General features: G+C 43.9%; 1 protein-coding gene across 2 annotated transcripts in view; it reads left to right on the forward strand.

Moving 5' to 3' along the window:
• Positions 1-8,864, forward strand: part of MLIP (muscular LMNA interacting protein) — a 446,927-nt gene that overhangs the window by 422,380 nt on the left and 15,683 nt on the right. The window lies entirely within an intron of this gene.

Consider the following 8,864-nt stretch of genomic DNA (forward strand, 5'->3'; position numbering starts at 1 on the left):
AATTTGGTGTTTTTAGGACGTACGGGGGCTTTGCTATTAACCGCTAAATTTGGCGGATTTTTACTCTAATGTAAAATGCAGAAAATCTGTATCTGCCTATTTTCTGCATTTTACATTACAGTAAAAATCCGCCCACTTTAGTGGTTAATAGCAAAGCCCCTGTAAGACCCAGAAACACCAAATGTTCATGTTTTATTAACCACTTAAGGACCAGGGGATTTTGCAATGATCGGTGCTGCGTGGGCTCTACAGCCCGCAGCACCGATCAAGACTTCCCCCCCTTTTTTCCCCACTAGGGGGATGTCCTGCAGGGGGGGTCTGATCGCCGCCGGCTACTATTGATTTGCGGGGGGGGGTCCTCAAAGCCCCCCTCCGCAGCATTTTCCGGGCTCCCCTGCTTTCCCTCCCTCTCCCTTCTCCTCTGTGTGGCGCAGGACGGATATCCGTCCTGCGCCTGATAGGATAGGCTTCTGCCTATCAGATGCTGGCGATCCCTGGCCAATCAGAGGCCGGGGATCGCCGATCTACGTCATGGCGCTGCTGCGCAGCAGTGCCGTGTGATGTAAACAGCGGGGATTCCTTCCCCGCATGTTTACATTATGCATGCGAGCCGCGATCGGCGGCTTGCACACTGTTCACGGAGGCAGTCTCCGTGAACTGGCATGGAAAGGCTCCATGCTATACCACTAACGACCCACCGATGCCTATGGGCGTTAGGCGGTCGTTAAGTGGTTAAACACAATCTTCTGAACAAGATGCAAAGAAAAGTTTTTAAAAAGACCTTATAGTTTTTGAGAAAGTCGATGTTAAAGTCAGGCGGAATTTCCGCGATTTCCGGCAGAAATTCCGCATTGGTATGTGGAAATTGGTACCGGAAAGCGGAATCGGTAATTGGCAATGGCGGAATGCGGATTTACCGCGGAATCGGAAATTGGCATTTCCGACCATCCCTAACCTAAACCCTTGCATCACCCATACTCACACGAGTGCATTTATTCCTCACAGGTGCAGACCTGTCACTATACACCAAAACTGTATAAACACTGTTTCAACATATATATTGTATCTGGGGAGGGCATAGGAGAAAGCCACAACACAACAACTCGCAGAAAATTATTATTATTAATCATATATGTAGCAATTAGGTTCACATAATAGTGACACTAGTAAGGACAATGTGTAATTGCCAAAAGCACTATATTTAAGCCAGCAGGGAATAATCCTAGCCGGTGCATCCACATAGCTTCTTTTTGCAGAAGCATTTTTTCTGTACGTACGTTACGGAATGATAAAGGAAGATTATCAATGACTAAACCTCGTAAACCCACCATTGATCCATTATGTTCCTCTTGAAAATGCTCTGCAACCGAAGATCTACGTTCCCCGCAGACTATATCACACAAGTGCTCCAGTAGTCGTACTTTAAAGGCCTAGTATTTCCTACATGGACATATCAACAGATAAACGATCCAAGTTGTGTTACAATTATAAAAAGATTTGAGCCTATAATGTCTCAAACCATCTTGTGACTCAAGTTTGTTAGTTCTTAATACATATCTACATCCTTTACAAGTACCACAAGAAAACATTCCTATTGGAGGGGGAATTCTATCTAACCATGTACCATGTTGTAGCCTTGGTAATTCAGACCTCACCAAATGATCACGCAAATTCTTTGCTCTCCGAGCAGTTAGCATAGGATGAGGGCCTACAATTTTCTTAATGTCCTCATCAATCTGAAGAACATGGCAACATCTGCCAAGAGCTTCCCTTATTTTGGACCATTGGCCATTGTACATGGTGATGATACGGCACCACCACCAGATTTAGGGGCACAAGTACGGGGGCGGAGCAAATGATCCCTATTCTCGCGTAATGCTCGGTTATAAGCTCGACGCAGGGTTCTATGACCATAACCTCTTGCTCTAAATCGATCGTATAGTTGGGCCGATTCGATTTTAAATTGCTCCAAGTTCGAGCAATTACGGCGCAACCTCAGAAACTGACCGACGGGCATACCCCTGACCAGGGACATCGGATGATGGCTGGCGGCATGGAGGAGGGTGTTGCCTGCAGTAGGCTTCCGAAATGTCTTTGTTTCCAAATGATCACCACACTTAAAATCAATAGATCCAAGAATGAAATACTGGTTGGGTCAATGGAAAAAGTAAAACGAACATTTCGTGTATTATTGTTCAATTCTTTTACAAATCGTTCAAAATACTCTCTTGATCTCCTCCACACCACCAGCACATCATCGATGTACCTCAGCCAGAGGACCGCACCCGACCGGAACAGCTTGTTGGTATATACCTCCATCTCCTCCCACATTCCCAAATGCAGGCAAGCATAAGATGGGGCACAGGCCGCCCCCATACTTGTTCCCCGTATCTGGTGATAGTACCTCTCTTCAAAGGTGAAGAAATTATTAGAAAGGACAAAAAACGTTAGTTCTCTTACAAATGAATTGTGTATTTCATGCAATGGAAAGGCCCGGAACAAAAAGTGTTCAATGGCTTCCAAACCAAACCGATGTGGAATCGATGTATACAGTGATTCCACATCAATTGATGCCAAGAACCAATTCTTCTCAATTTTAAAATTCTTGAGCTGGTCAAGAACTTCCATTGAATCACATACATACGACGGGAGTGCGTGGACCAATGGTTGCAATTTCTTATCCAAATATTTTCCAACATTTTCACAGGGGCCATTTACAGCAGAAACTATTGGTCTTCCTGTCAGTGGGTGAGTGCCTTTGTGAATCTTCGGAAGAACATACAACGTGGGTTTAGGAGGTTAGAATGATAGCTTTGGGTGTTGGGATCTTCAGCAGCTCAAGATATCCACTATTGCTCCAGAATGTCCACTGAAAACTGGAATGAACTAAAATAGTGTAAAGCCATCGATTTTAATAGATAATAAAAGTATTGCACTCACAAGCGGTGTGTTTAAACAGGCATATCTAATACAGATGCAGTCCCCGGGTGACTGTCCCGACCGATGCCATCTCAGGTCCACGCTAAATGTGGATTTAGATATAAATTGTTTAATAAGCAATGCATAAATTAGTGGTAATCCTTATAGAATTTGATCCCCAAGGTTGAATTTTGGATTTACTATAATTTTGCCTAGTGGAACGATCATTAAAGGGACTCCGAGGAGTGCCCAACTTTGAAAGAATACAGTGACCTGGGGCTTCTTCCAGCTCACCGTAGGTGGCAAGGTCCTGCGGCGTCCTCTTGGCTCTTCTCGTTCAGGCTCCGCCGCCCCCCGTTATCCGCATCACTAGGCGACACCCGGCTCTTCCTGGTCATTGACGCAATGCGTCATCACGCCGGCCGCCTCGCGTCATCACGGCGGGTTTTCTGCGCATGCGCAGACCTGTCACGCCAGCCACTGTGATGACGCATTGCGTCAATAACCAGGAAGAGCCGGCCAACACCAGGCCCGGGTATCGCCGGGCAATGCGGATAACGGGGGCCGGCAGAGGCTGAACGAGAAGAGCCAGGACTCTGCGGGACCTCGCCACCTACAGTGAGCTGGGCTGGAAGAAGCCCCAGGTAAGTGTATTCTTTTAAATTTGGGCACTCCTCGGATTCCCTTTAAGGATTGTATGTGTGTGGGGTAGTAATTGGGGTAAGAGTGTTAGCGTAGAACATTTTCTTGTATTAGTGCAGGTATCGTGTTTGTAAGGAGATTGTCTTCTCTGATGGCCACTGAGGATGGCGTTTTTTTAAATGTATGGGTTTTAATTCAATTTTAAACTCTAATGTATAGCACAGTGGAGAGGGAGGGGCGGGAACCTTTTTAGACGCTGGTCTAGCGTGTGCCGTCAGCTCCTGATGAGTCAGTTCCTGATGAAATGCAAAGGGCTGAGCTACGGCACACGTGACCAGCAGACGAGATTGAGAGTTCACAGAAGTGCACAGAACGGCGGGTAGCGTGGATCCGAGATGGCATCGGTTGGGTTAGTCCCCCGGGGACTGCATTTGTATCAGATAAGCCTGTTTAAACACACCGCTTGTAAGTGCAATACTTTTATTATCTCTTAAAATCGATGGTTTTACACTTTGTTTATGGTTGTATTTTTGTTCATTTTAGTTTTCAGTGTACATTCTGGAGCAATAGTGGCTATCTTGAGCTGCTGAAGATCCCAACATCCAAAGCTATCATTCTAACCTCCGGATACTTTGGAGGGGGCTTGGGTGAGTGTGGGCACTTTGGGCGGGTGTCCCATCACAGGTGGTGTAGCGTGTGAGGTGACGGAGGATAGCACTTGGAGAGGTGTTGGAGAAACTCCAGTTTTACAGTTATACACTATATTTGTTCTATTTTCCTTCTCTTGCATATGACGTGAATCTTGACTTATACAAATTGGAGCTGCTGATATGGTGTGAACCCTGCTCGGGACAGTCTGTGGATAACCTGAACAAGGACCTTGAGACTTTTTGTATTTTAGCTTATGATTTTGAGCACAGACTTTTTTGTCATAATTTTATTGATATTGTTAAACACAACAATAGTGGAACGCGAACCACGTCTGCAATAGTTTTTATCTTAAGCGCATAAGATTTCTTGTAACGTGTAATTTCATAGTTATGGTTTTAGTTCAGGTGTCCTGCATAATAGTTTACAAAAGTCTTCGACCCCTTTCACAAAATGACAGAATTTGTGTGCGAATTTCTGGTTTCGCAAATTTGCGATTGATGTACATAGAATGCAAATCAATGGCATCACGTTTGACAAGCGTCTTGAATTTTTGGAAACAATTTTCTACATGAAATAAATACCCTACATGTATGCTTATTTTCAATGGAATTGTGAATTTTTACTAATTCCAAATACGAAAATTAATATGTGAATGTAAAGTTATTTACATACAAATTCATGTAAATTAACTTCATTGGTATGCATAGAAAAATTGGAATGTAAAATTTGCATAGAAACAAGAACAAAAGAATAGAATATGAAAAAAATCACAAAATGCAGATTCGTTAATGCCAAAATATGCGAAAAATGTGTTCATAAATTGTAGGGATAAGTGTGTAGGCAGGCACTCTTACTGCTAGATGTTCATAATAAATTCTGCATAAAATAATAAGCAAGCAAAACCATGCACAAACATTGCACATATTGCAGATTTGCGCATCAATTATTTTATGCAGTGTATGTTCAGTGTAAAATTAGTGTATATTAAGCTTCAAACACTGAGACTCTACATATATAAACCATTATGCCACTACTAGGACACTTAGGGCAATTTCAATAACGGGTGCTAGAACATAGTGTTAATTAGAGATGTTCGCGAACGTCCGCGAAAGGTTCGGTTCGCGAAAAAGTTGGGGAGGCGAACTTAAACATTTAGAAAAATTTCTACCGGCTGGAAAAATGATAGAAAACATGTTTCAAGGGATCGAATACCTGGAGGAAGACATGGTTGAGTGAAATACACATCAAAAGTCCCAGACAATCTAGATTTCACATAAACCCCTATTTTAAGGTCACAAATCTCATTCAATGTTCAATTACAGGCCTACACTGCTTTACAACATCAGGCAGTGTCCCCTTCCTCCCTTTCTCCCTCAATTGTAGAATTTCAAAAGCCAGCTTATATACCTTGGCCAGGAATTGATCCCAGGTCTGAGTGCATGGTAGATAGCTCTTTTAACCACTATACCCCAACCAACACTACATGCTGAAGGCAACCTAGCATGTACCATTATGATATATCCTAGAGAAAAATGATCTTGCTTAAAGATTTGTAGGCTTTCAAAAGCCAGCTTAAACATACCTTGGCCAGGAATTGAACCCAGGTCTGAGTGCGTGGTAGATAGCTCTCTTAAAGCAGTAGGATCAGCCATACTATGCCAGGGGAAAAAAACACATATATAAGTAGATAAATACTTGATCTACTTACATAACACATGTATTATACTGTCCACGTTTTGATTTCAGTGAATGTTATATAGTAAATTAGGAGAATTCTGTTCCTGGTGGGGGCCATGTCTTTTGCCCACAGTTAAGGCTAACTCATGATGTCATTTCTGCCCTTTACTTTTTTCTTGTCTCCTCCAATCGCTGAGTTGCCTCAGCCTTGCTTGTAAACACAAGTGAGTAGGGGATTAGGTTTCAGATAAGAAGCTGGCAGGGAAATAAAGGGAAGAGGAGAAATAGATTATAGATAAAAAGACCCCCCCCCCCAGCATGCAATTCTTTGGCACGACTACTAAAGGGCCAGTGTTCCTTAAGTATGTGATAACTCCAAATCATAACAGCAGAAAAAGTTTTGAAAGTTTTGAATGCAGGATTAGCACCTTTATCACTTAATACACTAAGACCAGTTGCTGTTGAAATTTGATTTTTATGGTGATGATACTGCTTTAACCGCTATACCACCACCAACACTACATTCTGAAACCAGCCTAGCATGTACCATTATGATATACCCTAGAGAAAAATGAGCTTGCTTTAAGATTTGTAGGCTTTTAAAAGCCAGCTTACACATACCTTGGCCGGGAATTGAACCCAGGTCTGAGTGCATGGTAGATAGCTCTCTTAACCACTATACCACCACCAACACTACATACTGAAGCCAGCCTAGCATGTACAATTATGATATACCCAAGAGAAAAATGAGCTTTCTCTCTCTCTCTCTTTCTCTCTCTCTCTCTCTCTAGGACTTGATGGTTTTAAGCTGAAAATTCACTTCAATGGCATCAATGGATACCAGCAGAATTTCACAGGCGATTTCGGAATTCTGCCGGATTGAAAAAGCAATTCCGTTCCGACCAAATGGAATGGAATGACCGATTTCCGCCCAAAAATGACCGATTTCCGCCCAAAATTGCGGAAAATACAATTCCGCAGAAAGCGGTGACCATCCCTACTAGAGAGAGAGAGAGAGAGTGAGAGTGAGAGAGATGAATCTACATGGCTATCTGTGGTTCTCTTCGGACAACTGTTAAACACAAAAGGCAAGGCCATGCCTGGGTGGGGTTGAACCACCAACCTTTTAGTTAACAGCCAAACACGCTAACCAATTGTGCCACAGAGACTGTGTTCTATTCCTGGCCAATGTGAGTTGGCTTTTGGCATACTACACATCCTTAAGCAAGCTCATTTTTCTCTAGGATATATCATATTGGTACATGCTTGGCTGGTTTCAGAATGTAGTGTTGGTGGTGGTATAGTGGTTAAGAGAGCTATCTACCATGCACTCAGACCTGGGGTCAATTCCCGGCCAAGGTATGTGTAAGCTGGCTTTTAAAAGCCTACAAATCTTTAAGCAAGCTCATTTTTCTCTAGGATATATTATAATGGTACATGCTAGGCAAAGTTTTACACACGCGTGCTAACAAAGCTCTTCACGTGTTAACGCGTCACAATGCACGCATTGTGCCATGCTAACACGGGAAGAGTTTTGTTAGCGCACGCGTGTAAACCTGGGCGCGTACAGCACCGCTAGATGCATCGCTTTGTTTCCTGTATGTCATGTGATATACAGGTTCCTGTATGTCAAATTACATACAGGAAGCTCTGCGATGCTGCATCTAGCGGTGTCATATGCATTTAGAGGGAGAAGGAGGCGGAGAGCGGAGGACAGACAGTGTTGGACTCGGCCTGGAAGGTGAGTCCAGAGGGGATAAATGCACCGGGAAGGGGGGGGCAAAAGGGCAGCACAAGGGTACTAATTGAGGCAGAGAGCAGAGACAGAGGCATAGGGGGTACAAAAAGAGGCACAGGGAGGTACACATGGAGACAAGGGGTATAAACTGAGGCACAGGGGGTACAAATGGAGGCATAGAGGGGGTACAGAGGCACAAGGGGTAAAAAAAGAGGCATGGGGGTACAAATGGAGGTACAGAGGCATGGGGGTACAAACAGAGGCACAGGGGGTACAAAAAGAGGCACAGGGGTACTAAGGGAGGCACAGAGGTGGTACAAACAGAGGTGGGAACATAGAGGGGCACAAACAAGCACAGAAGGAGAACAAAGGCACTGAAGGGGACAAACAGGCACAGAGGGAGACAGAGGCACAGAGGGGGACACTAGAGGCAAAGGGGGGCTCATAGGAGGCAAAGGGGACAGAAATGGCTCAACTTCCCGACGTAAGAACGGATTCAGGTTAAGAAAGAATCTACAGTCCCTATCTCGTTCATTAAACTGGGACTACCTATATAGTGCAATAGGGAATACGGTAACTGCAGAGATATTTGTTTTCTTTTTGCAAAAGGTGTGAAGTCCCAATTCATTACAAAAACCTCTGTATAATATACTTCATGCTTTCCCCTTTGTTTTTGTAGACTTTTTGGGTGTTCCACTTTTTGTTTTTCTTTCACATGAAGATGTGCTGCAAGGTATTTGCCATCTGACCTAAGTGATCCTGGTGTGTACACTGAATTAGACAATGAGAATGAGAGCTCCTTAGAACATGGGGTAAATAGGAATACACACTTTCAAAATTCATGCAATATTTTGATAGTATTGAATTTCATCCAAACTGAAAATATGACTGACAGAAATGGATACATAGGACATAGAAACGTATAGAAAAAAAATGCAAGTCATGTTTCAAAGTGGATGTTATGTGCAGCCTGCATTGATCAGTGCAGGGCTGCACTGATCGGTCACACCTGCCGTTTGAGTTACAGGGGCTGAGCTGCAGGATGAATCTGTGAGCGGTAAACACATCAGAACCAGCCCAGCGAGGTGGAAAGAGTTGATGCACGGAGGTTGCCAGAGAGGCTGAGGGGTGGCCTATACCCCTAAGGCGTTATCGGGCCCAGTCAGGCCATCAAGTCCGGTGAGTCTCTTCACGCTGGGGGGGGACACTGTCCCACTGATTTTTTACTGTGTGATTA

Source organism: Hyperolius riggenbachi, chromosome 4 (assembly GCF_040937935.1).
Source record: "Hyperolius riggenbachi isolate aHypRig1 chromosome 4, aHypRig1.pri, whole genome shotgun sequence".
NCBI classification, from domain to species: Eukaryota; Metazoa; Chordata; class Amphibia; order Anura; family Hyperoliidae; genus Hyperolius; species Hyperolius riggenbachi.